This window comes from Bison bison, unplaced genomic scaffold, assembly GCF_000754665.1.
Source record: "Bison bison bison isolate TAMUID 2011002044 unplaced genomic scaffold, Bison_UMD1.0 scf7180017864330, whole genome shotgun sequence".
Classification (NCBI taxonomy): domain Eukaryota; kingdom Metazoa; phylum Chordata; class Mammalia; order Artiodactyla; family Bovidae; genus Bison; species Bison bison.
Genome location: NW_011494902.1, coordinates 14650654 through 14678404, shown reverse-complemented (window position 1 = coordinate 14678404; position 27751 = coordinate 14650654). Strand labels below are relative to the sequence as shown.

The following is a 27751-nucleotide window of genomic DNA, read 5'->3' as shown; positions in this document are numbered from 1 at the left end:
CTCAGAATTGCTTTCTCTACATTCCATAGATTTTGTGAATTTAAGTTTTGTCAATATTATTTGTCTCAAAACATTTTCTGATTTCTTTGATTTCATCACTGACCCACTGGTATTTTAGTATCATGTTGTTTAGTCTCCACATTTTTGTTCTTTTCCTATCTTTCTTTCTACAGTTGATCTTTAGTTTTATAATACTATGTCAGAAAAGATGCTTTGTATAATTTTTCTCTTTATTTTTATTGAAGTATTGTTGATTTAAAATGTGTTAATTATAAGTGTACAGCAAAGTGATTCATATATATATATATATATACACATACATACAGATGCACATAAATACATTCAGGTTCTTTTCCATTATAGGTTATTGCAACATATTGAATATAGTTCTCTGTGTGATATAGTACGTCCTCATTGATCATCTATTTTATATATATATATATATATATATATTTTATATATAGTAGTGTGTATCTGTTAATCCAAAACTACTACTTTATTCCTGCCCACCCTTTCCTCCTAAGAAAGCTGCATTTTGCAGATTCTTAGGACTTTTTTAATCCATTCACCCACCGGTCTTTTGATTAAAGAAGTTAGTTTATTAACATTTAAAGTAATTATTGATAGGTCTGCCTTTTTTGTCATTTTATTCTTTGATTTCCATTTGTCTTTGTAGTTTTTTTTCTTCTTTTATGGTTTGATTAGTTTCTTTTGATTAAGTAATAGTCTTAAGTTCTTTCCTTTTAGGTTTTTTTGAATCTATTATATGTTTTTGATTATGATTTCCATGGGGTTATATATTTTTTCTCATAACTATACCTACTTGCTTTAAACTGATGAGAAGTGAAATTGCTCAGTCATGTGTGACTCTGTGATCCAATGGACTATAGCCTACCAGGCTTCTCCATCCGTGGAATTTTCCAGGCAAGAGTACTGGAGTGGGTTGCCATTTCCTTCTCCAGGAGATCTTCCCAAACCCAGGGATTAAACCCAGGTCTCCTGCATTGCAGGCAGATGCTTTACCCTCTGAGCCACAAGGGAAGCCCTTTAAACTAATTTTTAAATTTAAACACTCAAAGCAATCCACAGTTTTTATCTCCCTCAGCCACATTTTGTGATTTTGATGGTTTATTTTACATCATCTTCAAGTTTATCCTTTTACTGTTTAGCTATAATCACTTTTACAATTCTTTTTGTTTTGTTTTGTTTTTTAAATCTATGTACTGGTTTGTTTAAGTGATCTTCAATCCTTACTATATATTTGCTTTTCTTACTGGAATTTTCCCTTTCCTATAGTTCCCTGTTGCTTTCCATTTAGAGAAGACCTTTCAACATTTCTTTTATGATAGGTTTAGTAATGCTTAATTCTTTCTGCTTATCTGAGAAATCCTTTCTCATTCTGTTCTAAATGATGATCTTGCTAGGTAGATTATCCTTTGCATTCCCACCCTTTCCTTTTAGCCTGTTAAAAACATCACTTCCTTCTGGCCTGCAAAGTTTCTACAAAGAAATCAGTTGATAGCCTTATGGGTATTTCCTTTTAAATGACTCTTTCTCTTGCTGCTTTACAATTCTCTACCTTTAACTTTTGTAATTTTTTTTTTCTTGCACATTTTTTTCTTTTTTTTTTTTTAATTTTATTTTATTTTTAAACTTTACAATATTGTATTAGTTTTGCCAAATATCAAAATGAATCCACCACAGGTATACCTGTGTTCCCCATCCTGAACCCTCCTCCCTCCCCATACCATCCCTCTGGGTCGTCCCAGTGCACCAGCCCCAAGCATCCAGTATCGTGCATTGAACCTGGACTGGTGACTCGTTTCATACATGATATTATACATGTTTCAATGCCATTCTCCCAAATCTCCCCACCCTCTCCCTCTCCCACAGAGTCCATAAGACTGTTCCATACATCAGTGTCTCTTTTGCTGTCTCGTACACAGGGTTATTGTTACCATCTTTCTAAATTCCATATATATGCGTTAGTATACTGTATTGGTGTTTTTCTTTCTGGCTTACTTCACTCTGTATAATAGGTTCCAGTTTCATCCATCTCATTAGAACTGATTCAAATGTATTCTTTTTAATGGCTGAGTAATACTCCATTGTGTATATGTACCACAGCTTTCTTATCCATTCACCTGCTGATGGGCAGCTAGGTTGCTTCCATGTCCTGGCTATTATAAACAGCGCTGCGATGAACATTGGGGTACATGTGTCTCTTTCCCTTCTGGTTTCCTCAGTGTGTATACCCAGCAGTGGGATTGCTGGATCATAAGGCAGTTCTAGTTCCAGTTTTTTAAGGAATCTCCACACTGTTCTCTATAGTGACTGTACTAGTTTGCATTCCCACCAACAGTATAAGAGAGTTCCCTTTTCTCTACACCCTCTCCAGCATTTATTGCTTATAGACTTTTGGATCGCAGCCATTCTGACTGGCGTGAATGTCTTGGCATGGATCTGTCTGGTTTCATCTTGTTTGGAACTCTCTGATCATCTTGTCCTGGATATATGTTTCCTTCTTTGGTAGGGATATTTTTAGCCATAATTTCTTCAAATACATTTTTGATCACTTTTCCTCTCCTTCTGAAACCCCAATTATGCATAAGTTGACATATTTTATATCATCTAACAGAGCTAATATGTTGCTTTCATTTTTTTTTTCATTTTTTGGTGTGCTGCTTTGATTGGGTGATTTATGTTATTCCATCTTCCAGATTATTCATTTATTTTTCTGTGTCATTCATTTGGCTGTTCATTGCTCTACATTGTTGTTTTTTATCTCAGAAATTAAATTATTACTTAAATTATTATTTAATTATAAATTAATTATAGTTAAATTTTTGATTGGGTCATTTTCATGGTTTCTAGTTCCTTGTTATAATGGTCTGCATTTATAACAATAATCTTTCTTAATTCAGTTAGTATTTTTATTACCTTCTTTTTGAACTTGATGTCTGGTAATCCCTGAAAGACTAAATAACAAAACAGATTATCTTATTCTTAATTGGGAATAGTTCCTCTGCCTTTTCATTTGACTTTCTCTGTCTTTATAAGTTTCTCTTGTCTTTATAAATTTCTCTTTTTAAACAGTTGTCTATTGTGGTCCTGAAGGTGTATTTTTATGTGGGATCATCCCTATGTAGACTGTGTGTCCAGCGTCTGGTGCAAGGGTTGGTTTTGATATGGGTTCTAACCATTTCTTTCCTCAGCATGTACTGGCCACTATCAACTTGACAGAGGGGGAGGCTGTTGTTGGAGGATCTAAAGCCTGCACAGGATGTCAGGTGGGATTTCCTCTCTGCTCTGTGGCTGTCACTACTTTATCAGGGGCAGGGTTTCCTTCCCAATTGCTTGAGCAGAAACCCTAAATGTTAGGATTGAGCAAGATCTATTCCCCTTGAGTGCATAGTTTGCCCCAAAAGATGGGAATGCTGAAGTAACATTTATAGACTCAGAGATCATATCTGTTGCCTATATAGGTGTCTGCAGCTCATCTCAGATGCAGTCCAGCCCAAGATTGGGTCTATTCTCCTGTTAATGGTTACCCCAGATGTTTGCAGTGTGAAGTGGGCATGGCAGGAGCATTCCCTAGCCTGGGGGTCATATGTTGTAGCTGAAGGAACTGATGTTTCTGTTCTGCTGTCAGAGGTCTGTGCCAATCATGTTGGCACTGATAGAGCTACCAGCAACATTTTTGCCACTGCCCTGCCTGAACCATGCCCTAGGCCCCCAAGCCTCTTTTGCATCCTTAGATTGTGCCTTCTCCCAAAACCTGTCAGTACCAGATCCAGCGCCAAGCTGTGGCAATGGAGTGTGCAGCGCCAGAGCATTTGCTGAGCTGGGAAGTGGGACTTTGACTTGCTGACGTGGTGGTTCCCAAGATGCTGTCTGAGTAAGCACCAATAGTGGTTGCCACTATTCTACACCATGGGCCATCTCTGCATCCCTAGATTGTTTTTCTAGGGCCTGTCTGCCCCCGATCCAGTGCCAAGTTGTGGCATGGAGTGGGTAGGGCCAGAGTATTCACTCAGCTGGGAGCAGAAAACCTTGGTTTGCTGCTCACAGTGGGCCCTGTGATGCCACAGCTGCTCCGTTTGGACCACACCCCAGGCCCCTGAACTGTCTCTGCATAGCTAGGTCAAGTCTTTTTCCAGGTTCCCAGGACCTGGTGGCCCAGATCCCAACCCCACTCAGATTGGGGTGTACCTCAAGGTGGCAGCCAGCCACCAGTAAAGAGTTCTCTACTCCCTGTTAGTTGGCAAGCCAGCACTCAGTCACTGTTCATGAGTGGAGTCTAGGCCTCTCTAGCCAGGGGAGTTCATCTCCTCTGTGTAGGACCTTAGGATTGGGACACCTAGTCTGTGTCCCGACCCACTCAAGGTGAGTGTCTGCCTGAGTGGACTTACTGTTCCTTACAGATGCCTCTCAGGATGCAGGTCTCAACCCTATGCCTTTTTTCCATTCTACCTTGTTTCATGGAAATATTTTTTGCAGCTTTGGTTTTATGGGTGTTCTTATGCCAGTTTCCAGTTTTCTGTGAAAATTATTCCACATGTAGATGTATTTTTGATGTGTCTATAGGTGATGGTGAGTTCCATGTCTTCCTGCTCCACTATTTTGACCCAGTCTTCTCTCAGACCTTTGAACATGGTTTCTAGAATCAAATTTCACTTACACTCTGTACTATGTGATGTTGGGCAAATCACTTAAGTTCTCTGTGATGGAGTTATACCATGAGTCATATGAAGAAAATAAAATTATTTTCCTTACAGGGTTACTTTTAAAAATACTGTGAATTAAGAAAATGCTTAGTGCCTCACATATAGAAAGAGCTATGTAAATGTTTACTATTTTAAAATACAATTGAATACCAAGAGTAAATTCCAATAAGGTATGCTTTATACAGTATAGAAAGACTAACTGATAGAATTATGTGTTTGAGTTCTCATAGACTCAAAAGAGACAGCCAGAAAATGATTGTGTGTGTGTGTGTGTGTGTGTGCATGCGCGCTCATGAGTGTATGTTTGTCTATTTGGCTCCTTCTCTAATATAGCAACTCTAGTTCACACTCCATTTAGCTAAATGAAAGATGTTTACACTTCCTTTAAGGCTGTTGCTCTTCCAGTTCCTCTGGCAGCAGATATAAGAGAATAACATCCTGCTTTTGTGGCCAAAGATACCTCGGCTGCAAAAATGTTGTGCTGAATACATTTGAGGAAATAAATGATAGGCTGCTCTCACAAAGGCTGCATAATGTTTGCGAAAAGTTTAGTCTTTAGTTTTCAATTTTCCATGCAGTTAGCTATTATTCTGAAACATTCCTTAACTCCCAAAGTGCAACCAGCAGCTTCAGGAACTGACAACATTTATAAGCTCCAAGTAAGTGGTTTCACTCTGTTGATCCCTACTTACAAAGGATACATGTGGGTTTTGGTCACAACTGGAAATATTTGAATTTGTATTTTAAGTGGAAAGCTCATTGGTCATTTTAATATATTGAAAATTGTAAGAATTTTACTGAAGGAATATCCAAGAAGGTTTTATAAAAGTTTAAGAATCAATAGGTGATTTATTCCAACTTTTTCCTATTCCTGAGTGACTAGCACAAAGGACAGTAAAATTTCTAGTATTTTTATTAGGTTTATGAAAGTAGAACTTCTCTGTCCTGGCTCCAATCATTTTCAAAATGTTTGAGAAAGAGTCAAGGGGAAAGGATAGTTCTCTATCAATTAGTTCTTTTTTTATAACAATTATGTATTAGAAGTCACCAAGTTTTGGGGTAGTTTTAAGTCACAGTCTGCAGGTCGGTAAAGTTGGGCTGATATTGGCTAAGCTCAGTTGGACTTGGCTCCAATATAGGTTGGATTCAGATCTAGTTCACATACCTCTCATCTTCTTTGGACCAGTAGTAATACCTATTTAAGAAATTTTCTCTTCATGCTGAAATACAGAAGTGTAAGAACACAAGTCCAACAGTGTAAGCATATTTCCAGGGTCACACCATACTGCTCTCTAATATCCAATTTAAGTTAAAAAGTAGGAAAGTACATACTGCCCACCACAAAATTAAGTTGAATGAGTATAAGGACAGAGTGAATATTTGCTGAAAAATAATTTTGAACAACTACACAAACAAATCTGGATAACCAATTCAGTTTTCAAAGTAAGAGGTACCAGAATGATTACTTCCAGGGCTTGATACTGGTTCATCTTGTCCTTTAGAACTACAGACATACATACTTTGGGTCCTTTCATGAATTCAGATGGAAAATTAAAATACTATCTCTCTTGAAGGACGTTGGCCCATACCTTCCTTGCCTCACTATAATTACTTGGTACCAGAAAATTATCCTTGAGTCATGCCTTGGGTCATAAAAACTTAAAGGAGATAGCTTCTACTCTAAAAACTTACCCTTCAATCTTCTGGCTTTTTTCTACTACTCCTCATACCATGATACCATAATTATCAGAAATCTCTAAATTGCCAAATCCAAAGCAATAATGTTATCTTTGAACTCTAGGAAGTTTAATGAGTTCTTAATTTATGAACCTCAGAACTGTAATATATACAGGAGATGCAAAACTGAACAACACTGTCATAAACTCTGCTCTCATGGAAAGTAAATATAGTTGGGAATACAAAAAGATGAAAATAAAGTGAAATGAACATCACTCAGTCATGTCTGACTCTTTGCAATCCCATGACTATTTAGTCCATGGAATTCTCTAGACCAGAATACTGGAGTTGGTAGCCTATCCCTTCTCCAGCAATCTTTCCAATCCAGGGATCGAACCCAGGTCTCCTGCATTGTAGGTGGAGTCTTTACTAGCTGAGCCACAAGGGAAGCACATATAAAATGATAGAGAATACAAAAAGAGTATTTTATAATCAGTTCAGTTCAGTTGCTCACTCATGTCCAACTCTTTGCGACCCCATGGACTGCAGCATGCCAGGCTTTCCTGTTCATCACCAAATCCCAGAGCTTGCTAAAACTCATGTCCATAGAGTCGGTGATGTGACCCAACCATATCATCCTCTGTCATCCCCTTCTCCTCCCGCCTTCAATCTTTCACAGCATCAGGGTCTTTTCAAATGAGTCAGTTCTTCCAATCAGGTGGCCAAAGTATTGGAGTTTCAGCTTCAACATCAGTCCTTCCGATGAACATCCAGGACTGATCTCCTTTAGGATGGACTGGTTGGATCTCCTTGCAGTCCAAGGGATTCTCGAGTCTTCTCCAACACCACAGTTCAAATGCATCAATTCTTTGGCACTCAGCTCTCTTTAAAGTCCAACTCTCACATCCATACATGATTACTGGAAAAACCATAGCTTTGACTAGATGGACCTTTGTCAGGAAAGTAATGTCTCTGCTTTTTAATGTGCTGTCTAGGTTGGTCATAGCTTTTCTTCTAAGGAACAAGTGTATTTTAGTTTCATGGCTGCAGTCACCATCTTCAGGGATTTTGGGTTCCAAAAAAATAGACTGTCACTGTTTCCCCAAATATTTGCCATGAAGTGATGGGACCGGATGCCATGATCTTAGTTTTCTGAGTGTTGAATTTTAACCCAGCTTTTTCACTCTCCATTTTCAATTTCATCAAGAGGCTCCTTAGTTCCTCTTCACTTTCTGCCATAAGGGTGGTGTCATCTGCATATCTGAGGTTATTGATATTTCTCCTGGAAATCTTGATTCCAGCTTGTGCTTCATCCAGCCTGGCATTTTGCATGATGTACTCTGCCATGAGGTTAAATAAGCAGGGTGACAGTATACAGCCTTGACGTACTCCATTCCCAATATGGAAGCAGTCCATGTTCCCTGTCCAGTTCTAATTGTTGCTTCTTGAACTATACACAGATTTCTCAGGAGACAGGTAAGGTGGTCTGGTATTCCTATCTCTTCAAGAATTTTTCACAGTTTGCTGTGATCTACACAGTCAAAGGCTTTGGCATAGTCAATAAAGCAGAATATGTCTTTCTGGAACTCTCTTGCTTTTTCAATGATCCAATGGATGTTGGCAATTTGATCTCTCATTCCTCTGCCTTTTCTCAATCCAGTTTGAACATCTGGAAGTTCTTGGTTCACATACTTTTGAAGCCTTGCTTAAAGAATTTTGAGCATTATTTTTGCTAGCATGTATGATGAGTGCAATTGTGCAGTAGTTTGATCATTGTTTGGCATTGCCTTTCTTTGGGATTGGAATGAAAACTGACCTTTTCCAGTCCTGCAGCCACTGCTGAGTTTTCTAAATTTGCTGGTATATTGAGTACACCACTTTAACAGCATTATTTTTTATGACTTGAAATAGCTCAGCTGGAATTCCATCACCTCCACTAGGTTTTTTCATAGTGATGCTTTTTAAGGCCCACTAGACTTTAGACTCCAGGATGTCTGGCTCTAGGTGACTGACTTTTTAATACCATAGGAAAACTTGTGTGAAAACAGATGAGCAGAGCATAATAGGTAATGGAAGAGAGGCATCAACAGAAAGAAACTGGGGTTCTGGCTTTTGGAAATTATACCTAAATTGATACCTGTACTACAAGTGTGTTTAAAAGATAAGATGTATATATGTGAGTGGGTTAGGGTTATCTAGGCCAGAGAACCTCACATGTTTTGAACTAATATATGTTGAATGCTTGAAAATATAAAAAATGTAATGAGTTAGTTGAACCAATTCATTCTTTTTTTAAATTATTTTATTATAAATTTATTTTAATTGGAGGCTAATTACTTTACAATATTGTATTGGTTTTGTATTGGATTGGATTCATCAACATGAATCCGCCATGGGTATACACGTGTTCCCCATCCTGAAACCCCCTTCCACCTCTGGGTTCCTGATATGTTCTAGACACATTTATAAGTACTAGGAGTCAAATAGACCCAACAAAGAATTGAGTATGTGGCATAGTAACAATTCCTCTGGAGAAAATTCTAAGAGTAAGGGCAACATAAGATGTCAGAGTGAAAGTCAGATTCCATTTTAAATAAGTAGGTCAAGGAAAATTTCACTAAGAGATTGACTAAAGAGATAAGGGAATAGACATAGAATTATCAGCAGAGCACTCCAGGCATAGGAAAGAGGGAGTAAAAGGCTTTCAATGAAGCAGTGCTTGGTGCATTCCAGGAATAGTTAGGAGGCCTGTGTGACTGCATAAAGTAAGTGAATAAAGAGTGATTTCATTTGACCTATGTTTTATTAGGCTCATTCTGACAGCTTTGGTGGAGAATAGGATGTACTATCTAATGTCTAAGATAGTATAACTGTTATAACAAAGAATCCCAAAATCTCAGGGACTTAATAAAATATGCATTGATCATAACAAAACCCAATGTGGATGTTTCTGAATGGGTAGATTTCTTGATCTCTCTCTTCTAATTAGTGACACAGGGATCAGTATTCTTTCCATCTTGTCATCTGGTGGTCTTCTACAAACGTCTTCATGGTTTCTGGAGAAGGAAAAGAGAACATAAAAAAATGAGTTCTGCACAATTAACAACCTTGCATTGTATTGGCTAGAATTATCCACATGACTCCACCTATATGCTATGGACTGGGAAATTTAGACCTTGGTTGGGCATTTACTTTCAAGTAAAACATACACATAAATATAGCCATTTTTACCATAGGAAACAAGCAGAAAGGAAGGAAAAGCAATTTGAAGGTTACTGAGATAATATGTGTGAGAACAGATAGGGATGAGACTAGAATCTTAAGAATAGGGGTGACTGTGACCTGGATCTATTTTAAATATAGTGCTAATGAGATATGCTTTCTGATTTAATGTGGACTGAGAAGAAAAGGAGAAATCAAGATCAATTTTAAGATATCTGTCCTAGGCAATGCTGCTAAGTCTGCTAAGTCGCTTCAGTCGTGTCCGACTCTATGCGACCTCATAGACGGCAGCCCACCAGGCTCCCCCGTCCCTGGGATTCTCCAGGCAAGAACACTGGAGTGGGTTGCCATTTCCTTCTCCAATGCATGAAAGTGAAAAGTGAAAGTGAAGTCGCTCAGTCATGTCCGACTCTTAGCGACCCCATGCACTGTAGCCCACCAGGCCCCTCCGTCCATGGGATTTTCTAGGCAAGAGTACTGGAGTGGGTTGCCATTGCCTTCTCCAGTCCTAGGCAATAGGAAGAACTAAATACTTAGAGATTAAAAAAGGTGCAGAACAAGACTTCTGGGAGATGATGAAGAACTGTATTTGGATGTGTTGAAATTGATTTGCTTGTTAGATATTTAAGGACAGTTATCTACTATGCAGTTGGATTTACTGAGTTGTAATACATGGGAAAGGTCTTGGATGGACATAAACATTTGGTGATATATAGCCTATTTATAGTATTAGAGGAGAAGGAAATGGCAACCCACTCCAGTGTTCTTGCCTGGAGAATCCCAGGGACGGCGGAGCCTGGTGGGCTGCCATCTATGGGGTTGCACAGAGTCAGACATGACTGAAGTGACTTAGCAGCAGCATAGTATTAGAAGCCATAAGTCTTCAGAAAGTCACTGAAGTTTAGATGGAAACAAATAGAGGTTAAAAAAGTCTTGAAGATGAAAAATCAACATAGTAAATAGAAGAAAAGCAACTACTGATTTAGGGGGAAAAAAAAAACAAACTAGTAGATGTGATGCTCTGGAAGTCAAATGAAGAAAGTCTTTCAAGGAAAATATTATGTCTACTGCCAGAGATAGGTTCAATAAAATGGAGTCTAAAAATTAGCTGTCAGATTTAGGTTCGAAGGTCATTGCTGTTCAATTCTGTTAGAAAGGTGGGTGTAAAAGCCTGATTGCTGTGGGTTCAAAAAAAAAGAGAAACAGAAACACTTGAGAAAGTGAATATAGACATCTCTTTGGTGAATTTTGCTGTAAAGGAAAATAGAGAAATGGACTAGTTGTTGGAGGGCAAAATAAAAAGAAGCATTTATTTTTTAGATAAAATGTGGGGCAATTAAATGCATGTTTGTATGTTGTTAGAAATGATCCAGAGTGGAGAAAAAAGTTCATGATTAAAAAGAGGAGAGATGCTGTCAATTTCTTCCTATATATCCATTAGTATTTGTTTTACATATTCAGAGATTTCTATGTTTGGTATGTTATATATATAATAATGTTATAAAAATATATAATATATAGTTACATTTACTTTTATATCTTGTTGGATTGATGCCTTGATAATTTTATGGTATCCTTCTTATCTCAGATATACATGTCTCAGATATACAGGGAGAATTTGACAGTATCACAATAATAGTAAGGGACTTTAATACACCAATTACATCAATAAACAAATCATCCAGTCAGAAAAGTCAATGAGGAAACACTGGCCTTAAATGACACATTAGACCAAATGGAATATATATAACATAATAAGTATATAAAATAGAGAATTTTTGGTGTGAGATCCTTCATTATACAAAAAGGTATGAGATCTATTGGTTTGGCCTTAGCCAAGAGCATAGAAAGAAGAGGAAAGACTGAGTAGGTAATGGGTGAATAAATATGGCAGTGGGAGTCCCAGGAAGTACTTTTCTGATTGCTCAGATTTCACACTAAAATAGGAAAGCAAGGCTGTTATCTGTGTGAGTGATGATGGGGGATGAGTTGTTGGAAATGGAGCAAAGAGGCAAAGGTCATAAATAGTCATTTAGGAATGTGAGAGAATGGAAGTGCTAGAGGAAAGCAGTATGACTGTCTGACAACATTAAGGGCTCAAACATTGGCTTAAAACTCAACATTCAGAAAACGAAGATCATGGCATCTGGTCCCATCACTTCATGGGAACTAGATGGGGAAACAATGGAAACAGTGTCAGACTTTATTTTTTTGGGCTCCAAAATCACTGCAGATGGTGACCGCAGCCATGAAATTAAAAGACGCTTACTCCTTGGAAGGAAAGTTATGACCAACCTAGATAGCATATTCAAAAGCAGAGACATTACTTTGTCAACAAAGGTCCGTCTAGTCAGGGCTATGGTTTTTCCAGTGGTCATGTATGGATGTGAGAGTTGGACTATAAAGAAAGCTGAGCATGAAGAACTGATGCTTCTCAACTGTGGTGTTGGAGAAGACTCTTGAGAGTCCCTTGGACTGCAAGGAGATCCAACCAGTCCATTCTGAAGGAGATCAGCCCTGGGATTTCTTTGGAAGAAATGATGCTAAAGCTGAAACTCCAGTACTTTGGCCACCTCATGCGCAGAGTTGACTCATTGGAAAAGACTCTGATGCTGGGAGGGATTGGGGGCAGGAGGAGAAGGGGACAACAGAGGATGAGATGTAACTCCGGGAGTTGGTGATGGACAGGAAGGCCTGGTGTGCTGAGATTCATGGGGTCGCAAAGAGTCGGACACGACTGAGTGACTGATCTGATCTGATCTGATTAGCTTGTCACTTGATATGTATTATAATATATAAACATATGTTTTAATTACAAGATAGAATAAATGATAAAATAATCTAATAGGTTACATAGAACCTTCAGTAGGGGCATGTATAGCAATAGTGAAGTGTAAAAATAGTGATTAAAATTATTGATTTGAATATTATCACAGAAGCATATCTAGCTAAAATCATTTTTATCTAAATTAGAAAAGCTGTAAGTCATTATTTATTACCTGGAGTCCTACCTCACTGAAAAGAAAAAAAAAATTACTCTTGTGAAACTTTCTTTTTGTACTCCCTGTTCCACGTGCCTAAATAACAAATGGCATAATTTCAAACAAATGTTTTAATGGATATAAAAAAAAATTACCCTTTATCCAGATTAAATCCTGTGAACTCTGGGATGAACAACTGGTTTCTTCCTTCTGACAGGGAATCATGTCCTAAAGATATCCATCAGTCTGCATTCCCCTCTGTATCTTCCATAATTTTCCCTTTGCTCTGAGCAGTGATTCTGTTATACACTGCTGGAGTGCTTATGACACCAAGAAAACACTTTCTTATTCAGAAGTCGAGTGTTAAGGCTTGGAAGGTTCAAGAGTTCAGGCGAGGTTCCTGGACAGGTATTCGACAGGCCCCAGCACTGGTCCCTACTGTGACAGAGCTGCTTAGATTCTAGCCTTACTTTTTTTTTTTTTTTAAACACTCCCCGCCTCTGTAGAGGCGAAGGGACCTGACCTCTCGGCGCTGGTGGCCCTCGACTCCCGGCCGCTCCCTCGACGCGCCGCCTGGAGCCCGGTGCGCGCCGCTGGGGAGGGAGGGAGAGCCTATCCTTACTTTTGGACTGAAACTTCACCACTTTAAACAGTTGAGGAAGACTGGAGGCTCTGTGAGTTTTATTCTATGAAATAACAGGAATAATTGTCATGACAAAACATAATGGCTAAAAAACCAACTGGAAGCTATTCTGAAGAAACAATTTTCATCTCTCCATAAAATAATCCTGGAAAGATTAGAGGTGAATTCTTTAAGACCACAGATGTTTCTCACTCTTATTAGCACTTTGTAATTTAACTATCCTGCTTGGAACTACACAAAGATGATTTGCAATATGGATAATGTATATCTTTAGTGTTCAATAATAACATTTATTATCAGTATGCAATGTTATTTGTGCTTTATATTTTAAAGTGGCATAGAAAGTACTGAGTAAACGAATTCATCAGAAGTGTTGACAAGATTTTTAATTCCTTCTGTTTCCTTTGGTATTTTTCTTAAATAGAATATGTAAGCAATGTAACCCATACGTAAAACACTTCTCAGTTTATGTTTATTCTGCTTTTTTATTGCATATTTGAAAATTAATAATTCAATGTTCTAATATTAGCTGTCATCTTAGCTGTGATAAAATTAATAATTCATCAAAAATGATATCAAACAAATGGTTCCTTTTTTGTTCTAGATGAGACAGTCTATTCAGCATTGAGAAACTACAACTGGTAAATTTATTTCCTTTATTTTAGGTCAAATCATACTTAAACATTTAAGCTGTAATTTTAATGTTTTCATTTTAAATATACAAATCGGCATATATCACAAGTGATGGTAAAATAACAACCTTCCTCTTGTTATAGTTGGTTGTTCCTGCCCTTGCTTATTTCTTGGCAGATAAGCATTCTTTAGAAAAAAGCACAATAAGAGTCATGCTTTGGAAAAGTTGAATATAAATTTATTTCTTCTTGGGTTCTGGTTGATGTTGTGCTCTGCCTTTTACAGGATAGAAATCACTGTAGTGAGTGATATGTGCAAATGACAGACTTTGAAAAACTTTTTCTGAGAATATATATTTTCTGAGAAAGATATTTTAGTTGAATCTATTGGAATGTATGTTAAGTTAATGTGATCTTGAAGTATTTTCAGTTAAAAGTTGTGATTTTAAAATACTTGCTTTCAAGATTCTGTTTTTATCCTTATTTTTTAAGGGCAGAAACTTTGTCTCTTTCTATTGTATAGTTACTGTTTTGGGGATCCTAGGGATTGGGAGTGATATTCTTTGTGGGAGAAGGGGCTGTCACCAGGAGGCATTGGTGGTATATAGCAAAAGCATCTAAATTTGTATGAAGGCTAGGCTTCATCTTAGCCTGATTTTATGGACCATAATTATAAAATAGGGGATCCGTAGGTCAATACATGTCCCTATTATAAAATTTTATATCATAAATCTTTCGAATCTTACTGAACCATGAGTCTGACATATTAGGTGTTGTTAGGAGTAAAATTGTCTCTAGCAAGTGTGAACTCAGCATGAAGGGGTAGGTTGTAGAATTTCACCTTTTTAACTAATCATTTCAAGTCCAGCTTCCACAACATAAAAATGTACATTTGTACCATCTAGGGTACTTATTAGAAAGTGGAATCCCAGTCCAGATTTAGGGATTCTGTCTTATGCAGTGAGATTAGACTAGAGCTTGAAATTCACATTTTAAAATACCCTAGATAATACCATTACAAGTGGTCTATTCAGGGTGATGATCTACCCCAACTGAACTAGATTCCCCAGCATTCTTCTTAATGCTGTGCTGTGCTTAGTTGTTCAGTTGTGTCTGACTTTTTGCTACCCCATGGACTGTAGCCCACCAGGACAGGCTCCTTTGTCCGTGGGGATTCTCCAAGCAAGAATATTGGAGTGGGTTGCCATGCCCTCCTGCAGGAAATCTTGCCAACCTGGGGATGGAACCCAGGTCTCTTGCATTGCAGGCAGATTCTTTACCATCTGAGCCACCAGGGAGGCCCGTTCTTAATGTTAGTGATCAGCATATTAAGAATGCCCCCTTTGACTCTTGACAGTGTTAGGTTTGGATGATAATATGGTCACCCTACACACAGACCACACTTTGAAAAACACATAATCCTCGCATCTGAGTAAAGCATAGCTCCTAAGTTTCAAAGAAGCATTTTGATGTTGTCAATTAGAACTGTCTGTCAAGTTAACAATGAACTTCTATACCTTGAAATGGTTGTCTTCTTCTTGGTCCCCCCTCTCTACCTGCTAACACTTACCAGTCTTTTCTTTGCTGCATTCTTTAAAAAAAATGTAATTCCTGTTAGTTTATGTTTGGATTATTCACATAAGCATGTACTTCAAAGTTACTAGCATTCACACTAAAATATAAAGTTTTTTTCACTTAGCCTGTAAACCTATGAGAATTTGTTTTCGTACTTGAAAGTAAATCAGCTATGTGCAAAAGACCTGATAAAATCTGCCAAAATTAGAGGACATGTTAAAAACCAAAGAATTTACAGTCTTCTATCTTCCTCCTACTTTTCACAAATTAAGGAGGTGTCTTCACAGCAAAAAGAAGCAGTCCTAAAAGTTTTCCCTCCTCATTTGGTAGAATTTGTTTCATTATAATAACTCATTTATCACAATTTTCTATATTTAAGGATTCTATTTCAACAAAGATTGAGTCACCGATAGAGATCTAACATTTTCTTCCATAGATGCCAAGAAAAGAAGATACAGTCCATTCTCTTCAGAAAAACATAATCTAGTATAGCAAGTAGACAGATAAATATTTCTTTAAACTGTGATGTATGTTATATTCGAGTCATATCCAAAATGCCTTAGGAACACAAAAGAAAGAGTAAAAATAAAACAAGTTTAATTAAGAAATGCAGAAGTATCTTTTTTCATAGACATCTAGGTATGAAACTTTTTAGGGAATACATTAACAATCGATTCTAGTCGAAGACAGTACTGATGTACCACAGAAATGGACATTTTCACTGAAGCTTTATTTGACCAATAGCATTGTTGAAGAAGGACCTACTATGTACAAAGTATTTTCCTTGGCACTGAAGGTGGTATAATGAATACATAAATCATATTCTCTGTTCTCCAAAAGCTGAAAGAAGTATGACTAAAGAGAAGAGCTTAGTCATTAGGATACAGAGTTTGAGACAAGGACAAATTTTCTATTGACTGGGAAAAATGTGACAATCTGTAATAACGAAGGTCATATTCCAGCTTAGAATTTGTATGTAAGATTTTGTAAATTTGTCTGCAAGTATTTTTCTTGATAACTTTCTAAATCAAAATATTCATTTCATAAAATGTTCTGACAAAGATTCATCTCTTCTCTTCTCTGTTCTCTTGGTTTTTCTTTGTTCATTTTATTTAGGACCTCAACAGTCTTCCATGATGTGACCACACTTCATATCTCTGGGCCTCATGCACGTGTTTTGCAATTTAACAATCCCTAATTAACTACAGAATGCTTTCTAAATATTTTTCAGTGTCTAGGATGCTCTGCCATTCCATATTTGATGAACAAAAAGTGTGAAGGGCACAGATCATAAGTTCTGTGAATTTTTCGCTTATATTTTCCTACCTATATGTGGCCTTCAATAGACATTGGACTTATTATTAGCTGGAACTTACATTAGGGATTGAAAAGACTCAAGAATCTGAAATCAGGAATTATGAGGAAACAATAGATTTGCTAATTAAACAGCAGTGAAGATATTACAAAGCTAGAGGAAAACAGAACAGTCTTTACCATAAATTGTAGCAATATTTTTTGGATCTGTCTCCTAAAGTAAATGAAAAATAAACAAATGGGACCTAATTAAAGTTAAAATTGCAGGTCAATATCATAGGTAAACATAGATGCAAATATCTTCAACAAGATACTAGTAAACCAAATCCAACAATATATTAAAAAGATCATACACCATAATCAAGTGGGATCAACCCCGGGGATGCAAGGATTCTGCAAAAGCCACAAATCAGTGCGATATGCCACATTAACAAAGTGAAGAATAAAAATCATATGATTATCTCAACAGAGGAAGAGATAGCTTTTGGCTAAATTCAACATTCATTTTGATAACAGCTTTCCAAAAAATGAAAATAGAGGAATCATACCTCAACATAATAAAAGCCATATATGACAAACCTACAGCTAACATTATTCTCAATGGCAAAAGCTGAAAGCATTCCCTCAAAGATCAGGAACAAGACAGGGATGTTCATGCTTGCCACTTGTATTCAGCACAGTTTTGGAAATCCTAGCCATGGCAATCAGAAGAGAAAGAAAACCAAATTGGAAAAGAAGTAAAATTGTCAATTTACAGATGACACAATACTATACATAGAAATTTAAGATGATACTGGAACACTACTAGACTTCACCAATGAATTCAGCAAAATTGCACAATACAAAATTAATACACAGAAATTACTTATATACCTATACACCAACAACAAAAGATCATAAAGAGAAAGTAAGGAAATAATCTCATTTGCCATCACATTAAAAAGCATAAAATAACTAGGAATAAACCTACCTAAGGAGACAAAATACCTGTACTTTGAAAACTATAAGATGTTGATGAAAGAAATCAAAAGATGACACAGATGGAAGGATATGAAAAATCAGTGTTGTTAAAATGACTACATTATCCAAAGCAATCTACAGATTCAATGCAGTCTCTAGCAAATTACCAATGGCATTTTCACAGAAGTAGAACAAAACATTTTTTAATTTACATGGAAACACAAAAGACCCCAAAGAGCCAAAACAGTCCTGAGAAAGAAAAACTGAGCAGGAGGAATCAGCCTCTCTGACTTCAGACTACACTTCAAAGCTATGGTAATCATAAAAGTATGGTACTGGCACAAAAAAAGGAATATAGATCAATGGAACAGGACAGAATGCCCCCAAATAAACTCATGTTTCTGGTTATAGTCTACAACAAAAGTTGCAAGAATATATAATGGATAAAAGTATCTTCAGTAAGTAGTGCTGGGAAAACTGAACAGTAACATGTTAAAAAAAAAACAAAAAACAACATTCTCTAACATTGTACATAAGAATAAACTCAAAAAGGATCAAAGAATTAAATGCAAGCCAGGACACTGTAAGACTCTTAGAGGAAAACACAAGAACACTCGTTAACATAAATTGCAGCAACATCTTTTTAGATCTACCTTCTAGAATAATCAAAATGAAAACAAAATAAACAAACAAACAAAAAACAGATGGGACATAATTAAATTTAAAGCTTCTGTGTAGCAAAGAAAACCACAAACAAAATGAAAAAGAAACCAACAGAATGGGAATAAATATCTGAAAATTAAGGGGCTGAGAAGGGATTAATCTCCAGAATAAACAATTAATGTAACTCAATATCCAAAAATCAAATAACCTAATCACAAAATGGGCAGAATAGTTAAATTGACATTTCTCCATAGAAGAAATCCAGATGGCCAAGAGGCACATGAGATGATGCTCAACATCACTAATTATCAGAAATACAAATCAAAACTACAATGAGGTATCACCTCTCACCAGTTAGAATGGCCTTCACCAAAAGTCTACCAACAATAAATGGCTGGAAGGGGTGTGAAGAAAAGGGAACCCCCCCACCCACACACACACACACTGTTGGGAAGAATGTGAATTGGTACAGCCATTATGGAGAACAGGATGAAGCTTGCTTAAACTACATTCAGAGCTATTCCTATGATTCAGTAGTCTCACTCTTGGTCATATATCTGGAGAAAACCATAATCTGAAAAGATACACACACCCCGGTGTTTATTGCATCAAAACAGACAAGACATAGACATAACCTAAATATCAACAGAGGAATGGATAAAGAAGATGTGGTATATTAATATTTGTGTGTGTGTGTGAGCGCTCAGTTGCTCAGTCATGTCCAATTCTTTGTGACTCCATGGACTGTAGCCTGCCAGGTTGCTTTGTCCATGGAATTTTCCAGGCAAGAATACTGGAGTAGGTTGCCATTTCCTCCTCCGGAGGATCTTCCTGACCCAAGGATCAAACCCATGTCTCTTGTGTCTCCTGCACTGGCAGATGGATTCTTTAGCGCTGCACCACCTGGGAAGCCCGGTGATTTACATTATGTATATATACACACATATAACGGAATATTATTCAGTCATAAAAATGAAATAATCCCATTTGTAGCAATATGGATAGACCAAGATATTACCATACTAACTGAAGTCAGACAGGAAGACAAATATCACTTATGCGTGGAATCTAAACTTTAAAAAAAGACACAGATGAACTTATGTACAAAACATAAACAGACTTAGAGATATTGAAAGCAAACTTAAAGTCACCAAATTCCCAGTTAAAGTGGAAATGTGGCAGGGGAGGAATAAATCGGGAGCTTCAGATGAACACACACACACACACACACACACACACACTACTATTTGTAAGACAGATAACCAGCAAGGACCTACTGTATAGCACAGGGAACTATATGCTGAGATACCCTATATGAAAAAATTATCTATAAAATATTGACTATATGTACATATATAACTGAATTACTCTGCTGTACACCTGAAGCTAACAATACTGTGAATCAAGTATACTCCAATAAAATTAAAATATTAAAATAATGAAAAACTGTAAAAGCTTTTTATAGAAAAGGAAACCACTGAGAAAATGAAAACTACAACAGAGCAAATGAGAGAAAATAATTCCAAATGATGCAAATAAGGTATTAATATTCAAAATACATAAACAGCTTATATAACTTTATATCAAAAATAAACAATTCAGTTGAAAATAGAATTGAACAGACATTTTTTTCTAAAGTGGAAATGAAGATAAAAAGATGCTCATGCTTTCAGGGACATGAAAAGATGCTCATCACTAATCATCAGGGAACTGCAAATGAAAACCACAGTAGATATCAACTCGCACCTGTCAGAATGACTATCATAAAAAAGAACACAAATAACAAATGTTGACAATTATTTGGAAAAAAGAGAACCTTTGTACACTGCTGGTAGAAGTGTAAATCAGTGCAGTCACTGTGGAAAAAACAGGATAGGATTTTCTCAAAAAATATAGATAGAACTAAGATGCATGTATGTTCAGTTGCTCAGTCATGTCAGACTCTTTGCAACTCCATGGACTATAGCCTGCCAGGCTCTTCTGTCCGTGGAATTCTCCAGGCAAGAATATGGAGTGGTTTGCCATTGCCTTCTCCAAGGGATCTTTCCATCCCAGAGATCGAAGCTGAGTCTCCTGCATAGGTAGGCAGATTCTTTACCATGTGAGCCACCAGGGCTCTGTGTACCAGAAGACCTAGAAATTCCACTCCTGAGTATATATTTGAAAAAATAATAAACAATATGAATTTGAAAAGACACATGCATTCCAGTGGTCATAGAAGCATTACTTACAGTTGCCAAGATGTGAAAACAACCTAAGCATCCATCAACAGATGAACGAATAAAAGTGTGAGATACACACACACACACAGTGGAATACTACTCAGTCATAAAAGAACTGAATATTGCTATTTGTAGCAGCATGGATAGATTTGGATGGAGGGCATTCAGCTAAGTGAAATTTGTTAGAAAAAACTGTATGGTACAAGTCATATGTGGAACCTAAAAAATATAACTACTGGATATAACAAAAAAGCAGATGCACAGATATAAGAACAAACTAGTAGTTACTAGTGGCAGGGTAATATAAGGATGGGAAAGGGGAGATACAAAACTCTTGGGTATAAGGCTCAGTGTATTGTACAACACAGGGAACAGAGCCAGTATTTTGTAATAATTAGCTGGAAAGTAACCTTTAAAGTTGTATAAAAATAAAAAATTAAAATTTTGTGTTACAGTATGCAAGTGCTACAATCTGAATGTTTATTTTTCCCCTAAATTCATATGTTGAAATCCTAATGCCCAATACAATGATATTAGTCATTAAAAAGCTTTGGGGGTGATTAGGTCATGAGATTGATGTCCTTATAAAAGAGAAAACAGAGCTCCCTTGCCCACTTCCATCCTGTGAGGACACAATGAAAAGTCTACAACCTAGAAAAGGGCCCTCACTCAACTATACTGGCACCCTGACCTCAGACTTCTAGCCTACAGAACCATGAAAAATAAGTTTCTATTCTTTATGAGCTACCCAGTCTATGATATTTTGTTATAGCAGCCTGAGTGGACTAGGACATATTAGTACCTTGGAGCACACAGGAGCTATAAAGATGAATATACAAGTAAACAAGAAATTATAGTTCAACTCAGGAACCACATTTCAAATGACGTTGCATCAAAAGTTGAACAAAATTTCTCTTCAGCAAACATTTTGCAATTTTTTTCTTTCTGAGGCAGGTAAATAAGAGGTAAAATGAGGAAAGAACTTTGATAACATATGATTGAAAAAACATGTCTCATGGAGACAGAAACATTCTGTATCAATCTATCAGTTCAGTCGCTCAGTCGTATCCGACTCTTTGAGACCCCATGGACTGCAGCACGCCAAGCTTCCCTGTCCATCACCAACTCCCAGAGCTTGCTCAAACTCATGTCCTTTGAGTCAGTGATGCGATCCAACCATCTCATCCTCTGCCATCCACTTCTGCTGCCTTCAATCTTTCCCAGTATCAGGGTCTTTTCCAATGAGTCAGTTCTTCACATCAGGTGGCCAAAGTATTAGAGTTTCAGCTTCAGCATCAGTCTTTCCAATGTTCAGGACTGATTTCCTTTAGGGTTGACTGGTTGGATCTCCCTGCAGTCCAAGGGACTCTTAAGAATTTTCTCAAACATCACAGTTCAAAAGCATCAATTCTTCAGTGCTCAGCTTTCTTTATAGTCCAACTCCCACATTCATACATGACTACTGGAAAAAACCATAGCTTTGACTGGATGGACCTTTTTTAGCAAAGTAATGTCCCTGCTTTTAAATATGCTGTCCATGTTGGTCATAGCTTTCCTTCCAAGGAGCAAGTGTCTTTTAATTTCATGGCTGCAGTCACCATCTGCAGTGATTTTGGAGCCCCCCCCCCCCAAATAAGGTCTGTCCATTGTTTCCCCATTTATTTGCCATGAAGTGATGGGACCTGATACCATGACGTTAGTTTTCCAAATGTTGGGTTTTAAGCAACCTAATGCAGTACTTGGGTGCAATCTCAAAAATGACAGAATGATCTCTTTTTGTTTCCAAGTCACCGCATTCAATATCACAGTAATACAAGTCTATGCCCCAACCAGTAATACTGAAGAAGCTGAAACTGAGTGGTTCTATGAAGACCTACAAGACCTAGAATTAACACCCAAAAAAGATTTCATTATAGGGGACTGGAATGCAAAAGTAGGAAGTCAAGAGATACCTGGAGTAACAGGCACATTTGGCCTTGGAGTACAAAATGAAGCAGGGAAAAGGCTAACAGAGTTTTGCCAAGAGATCACACTGGTTATAGCAAACACCCTCTTCCAGCAACACAAGAGAAGACTCTACACAGGAACGTTGCCAATGTCTATTATATAGTTTAAGTTCTCAGGACTACTATGCAGAATTATTTTCTTCTGTATACCCTGATGGCATGATAAAATCTCATATTTAAAACTGGCAAGTCAATTTTGCTAAGGAAATTTCAAAACTAAACTTTTTGATAAGTTTTTTCTCTATCAACCTCATACATTTATTGAGCTTCAGTTTTGGTAATATCAGAATCTATTGATTCACAAGATAAATATTGATCTGACCTCACCTTCACCTCAGTTTATATTTACTTCTGAAGTCAATAAATCTAGAAACTGATCTGACAGCAGTCAATATTAGTTTAAAATTCTTAAAATAGCAGCTTTACTGTAAGGTAATAATTCAGCATTTTATAGATTCTGCCTCAAAGAAATAAAAAGGCAATGTAACTTACAAATTTCCTAGATAAAACTATTTCTGTGTCATCTGGTTTCAAATAAGAGGATCTCACTCGTATCAAGAACATCTTTAATATATCTTCTAATCTCTGACCCAAAGTATTTGAAATACCTTATCCTGCTTGTTAGTGGCAATTGAACACCAGTGTCTTGCTTTGCTTCTAATTATAATTAAGCTATGTCATTATTCTCTAAATGACTGATGCTTTCTGTTGGGCCCAGTTCCCTCTGAAATGAATTTAACCTAGAGGTATAATATAGTCAACAGCCATACTGGAGTTTGGAAGTTAAAGGCAATAATATATTTGTAACCTCATTAATCAGTTTGTTTTTATCTTTTCAAAGTCTAGTAGATATAAACCCACAGGTCAAGATTTGCATTACAATTTATTACTTTGTTTAAGGCCACTGCACTCCTCTTTTACTTACACCTTATTCCAGTGCTTTGGGGGATGAATGACATACTCGTATTACAGAATTCCATAATGAAATCACCTAAAAGATATTTTAAAAATTATTTAATTTTCCACCTAAATAAGAGATAAGGAAATCTCCTTTTGGATATAACCTATACCCAATTATTTTCTAAAGAAACAAGTTGTGCTATTAAAATATATTTCATCACACAACTATTTAGGAATTGAGTCTATATATCATGGAGAGAGGTGAGGTCAAAACAAAAAACAAGTTATACAGTTTATTTCATAGGTTAAATGCATTCTACTGTAGGATATTTTGAAATGTAACATGGGGTAGAAGTTATTAGTAATCTCTTAAAAGATTAGTTCATTCTTAGTGAATAACTAGTATACAATCTAACTAGTATACAATCATGCCAGTTAGCCAAACCTTGCCTGCCAGTGCAGGAGATGGAAGAGATGTGGGTTTGATCCTTGGTTCAGGAAGATCCCCTGGAGGGAGGAATGGCAAACCACTCTATTATTCTTGCCTGGAGAATCTCATCTGGTGGGCTACAGTCCACAGGGTTGCAAAGAGTCAGACATGACTGAAGTGACTTAGCATACACGTAGGCAGGCAAGGAAGATAACTACTTCAGAAAATACTGCCACCTACTTGAAGTCACATTCGAAAACCTTGTGAGTGCAAAGTTAGTAATCCTTCCAATAAATTAAAGGTTTTAAGGACAACTATGTCCTGTTTATATTCACATCACTACATGTATATGTGTGTAATATGCTTAGCATATATGTTGCTCTCAAATTCGTATGCTTATCATAACAAATTTAGGCAGATTATTTGTATTCTGCCTTAATTAATCTTCCCTGGTGCCTCAGACGGTAAAGCATCTGCCTACAATGAATGAGATCCAGGTTCATTCTGGGTTAGGAAGATGCCCTGGAGAAGGAAATGGCAACCCATTCCAGTAGTCTTGCCTAGAATATCCCATGGACAGAGGAGCCTGGTAGGCAACAGTCCATGGGATCACAAAGAGTCAGACATGACTGAGGGGCTTCAATTTCTTTCTTTCTTTCTTTAATTAACCATCTTTGGTGTTATTCAAATGCTAAATCTAGATTAAGAGAAGACTAATTCATACAGTGGCTAACTCTATCATAAAGAAAAGCCCCATTTGTAAATATTAGAATAGTAAAGTTAGTAGTATTCTTTCATTCATTAACTTTTAATCCCACTGTTCTTACAAGCTGCTATTTGTTTTATCCTGAACTATTTCTTATAATCTAATCCAGCTCCATGATTGTGTATTTATACTGAATTTAGCATTACAAGAAATATTTATTATAATACCTAATTGAAAATATCATGTAGATGAGGTATTTTTAAATTTTAAAAATATAACTTGTAATAAGTATGTAACTGCAAAGTTTTGATAGGATAATTTTATACTATTTTATTTACTTTTTATATAACTAACTAATGTCCAAAAGGAAAAACATGTTCAAGGTAAGTACTCCTCTAATTATTCAGTTCTCTGCCTTTTCATATATCTAAGAAAAAAGAAAATGATTAGAAAATGATTAGAGAGAGGCAGTTATTTCCAGAGAATTGGCATTTGAAACTCAACAAAATGAATTCTCTTCTTATCTAGAATTCTTTATATTTTTTGTACTTAGTTTTGGTTAACAGAGTGCTGCTTACAGTATCTCTCATTTGTGTAAGTGAAAAATAGCTATGTTTTTATTACTTAAAATATTACAAAAAGGGACAATATGCTAAAAATATGCAGTGAACAAATATCATCTGTACAGACTGGAAGAGAACCTTCATAAATTAACCTTATTAGTGCATTACTGTAAGCGAATGCCAAAAAAGCTCCTAATTTGCATTAAGATAGATTTTTCAGGTTGGCTGCATGATTTAATTAAAGAAAAGATTAAGAATCATTAAACAAGCTGCTCTACCTTGCAATAACAGAATTCATATCTGATTCAGGTTAACGAAAACACAGATGGTGATTCAGTAACTGTTGAGTTGCTGTAACAGAATGAAAATGATCCCATTAGTTCTCTGGAAATGTGAGGGAATTTGGAAATTAGTATGCAGATACATTGTATGGTGCTAGACAGCTTGGTCTGCTCGGATCATCGCTGATTATACTTTGTTTGGGTTGGCAACACTGAACTTAATAAATGAAAAAATGTTCCAGTATACCACAGTTGGAAACTGTTCAAGGTTGAAATAGGTGTGCAGGCTTTCAAAAGGAGAGAGTTAAGTAAACAAATGTCAATCAATTCAGAGCTGGCAATTTTTTTTTCCTTTAAAGAATATGTCTGTTTTTGAGAAGCAAGTGTCATAAAAACGGAAACCCTTTTCTGGCTACATATGTCCATGTGGTATTTATTATTACGAAAGTATTTTAAATGCATACTACCAGTTTGAGGAAGATGTGCAAGCATTTTAATAGCTTTTTTTTCTGGTAGAAATAGAAGAAATCCGGTCATTATGAGGATTATTATATTTTTCACAAAAATCAATATAATTCTGATGGAAAATGTTGTGACAGGATTAAAAAATAAGTGTAAGAATAATGGTTATTGAAAGTTTAAAGGTGTCAGTAAGGACCACAAAGTAATTCTCAAGGAGCCTTCTGGGAAAGAACAACTTAAACAAGTAGCACTGTCAATCATGGCAGCTGACAGAAAAAGCCCTTGCATTCACGATCTCGACTACACATACTGCCTCCATGTTTATCACATGGTCCATGCCATCAGTCTGAGTGTTCAGCATCTGACCCTTGGGAATGAATCTCAGTGACTTAGCAAAAGACCCTTCTGGACAGAGGTCTTCAAAGGCAGGAAGCAAATGACTCTGTTCTATTAACATGTTGCAGTAAAGCAGAGCAGCAGCAGTGCTGTTAAAGTTGACTTTGGTCTTACAGTTTCCTAGCAACTAATTTAAAGGCCAGAACATTGTTTGTTACAATGTTTCCAGCTCCTGAACTACATCAAGACTTTATTCGAAATATGCAGAACACCTTAAAAATTTTTTTAAATTAAACCAATAGTCTTGGACAACCCATACTTTCAGTGTGATAATACTAATTTCCTAAAAAAAAAAAAAAAATAACCTCATTTTTAGTATTAGCACAATAAGGCTTTAAGCGGTTTGACTTTTCTGGCAACTGTTCATTTCATTAAACTTTTTGAAAACATTTATGTTCTTTTCCAAAACATCTAAAAATTACAGTCTATAATGTATAACATCAACACCTGGCAACTTGTAGAAGTACATATGTTACTAGTGTCTTAATTACAAATGACACCTCTAATAGTTCCTCTATTACAGGCCCTTTTTATGGCTTTCAAACTAATTTCTAAGGAAATTATAGTATTGAGAAGAAATGCTACAAGGTACTTTTCATGCAGTATATTATACAAACTTATTATAAAATTACAAAGGCCTTGGTACACATACATTCCTTTTAACCACAACTTCATCTATTTTGTCCTCTTAAAAAAAAAAAAAATCCATGCCAGTTTCCTCAAAACACTGGACTATCAAGAAAGACACTGGACTTCACTGGGAAATTCTACCAAACATATACAAAATTATACCTAGCTTTCTCAGATTATTCCAAAACTTTGAAGAGGAGGGAATAGTTCCAAGTTCAATCTATGAGCCCAATGTTGTAGCATACAAAATTAAATATACAGAAATATTTCACTTTTTGTGTAAAGAAATACAACATATCAGAGAAAGTAAACACACAATCTCATTTAAAATTTCATCAAAAATTACTTAGAAATAAACTTAACCAAGAAGGTGAAAGACCTATGCACTGAAAACTATAAGACATTGATAAAGGGAATGAGATGAGTCAAAGAAATGAAAAGGTAGCCTGTACACTTGACTAAAAGAATCATTATTATTAAAATGGCTCATACTACCCAAAGCAACCTACAGATTTAATGCAATCCCTATCAAAATATCCAGGATATTTTTTCACAGAACTATAACAAATAAACAAAAAAATTTATATGTAAACACACACAGTGGAGTCTTTGGGGTTTTCTATGTAGAGGATCATGTCATCTGCAAATAGTGAGAGTTTTACTTCTTCTTTTCCAATTTGGATTCCTTTTATTTCTTTTTCTGCTCTGATTGCTGTGGCCAAAACTTCCAAAACTATGTTGAATAGTAATGGTGAAAGTGG

General features: G+C 36.4%; 1 long non-coding RNA gene across 1 annotated transcript in view; it reads right to left on the bottom strand.

Moving 5' to 3' along the window:
* Positions 1-8780: 8780 nt before the first annotated feature.
* LOC104998507 overlaps positions 8781-27751 on the bottom strand; it is a 52206-nt gene continuing 33235 nt past the window's right edge. Inside the window, exon 3 of the long non-coding RNA XR_826477.1 lies at positions 8781-9460. This is a non-coding gene — a long non-coding RNA (uncharacterized LOC104998507). The remainder of the gene's footprint in view (positions 9461-27751) is intronic.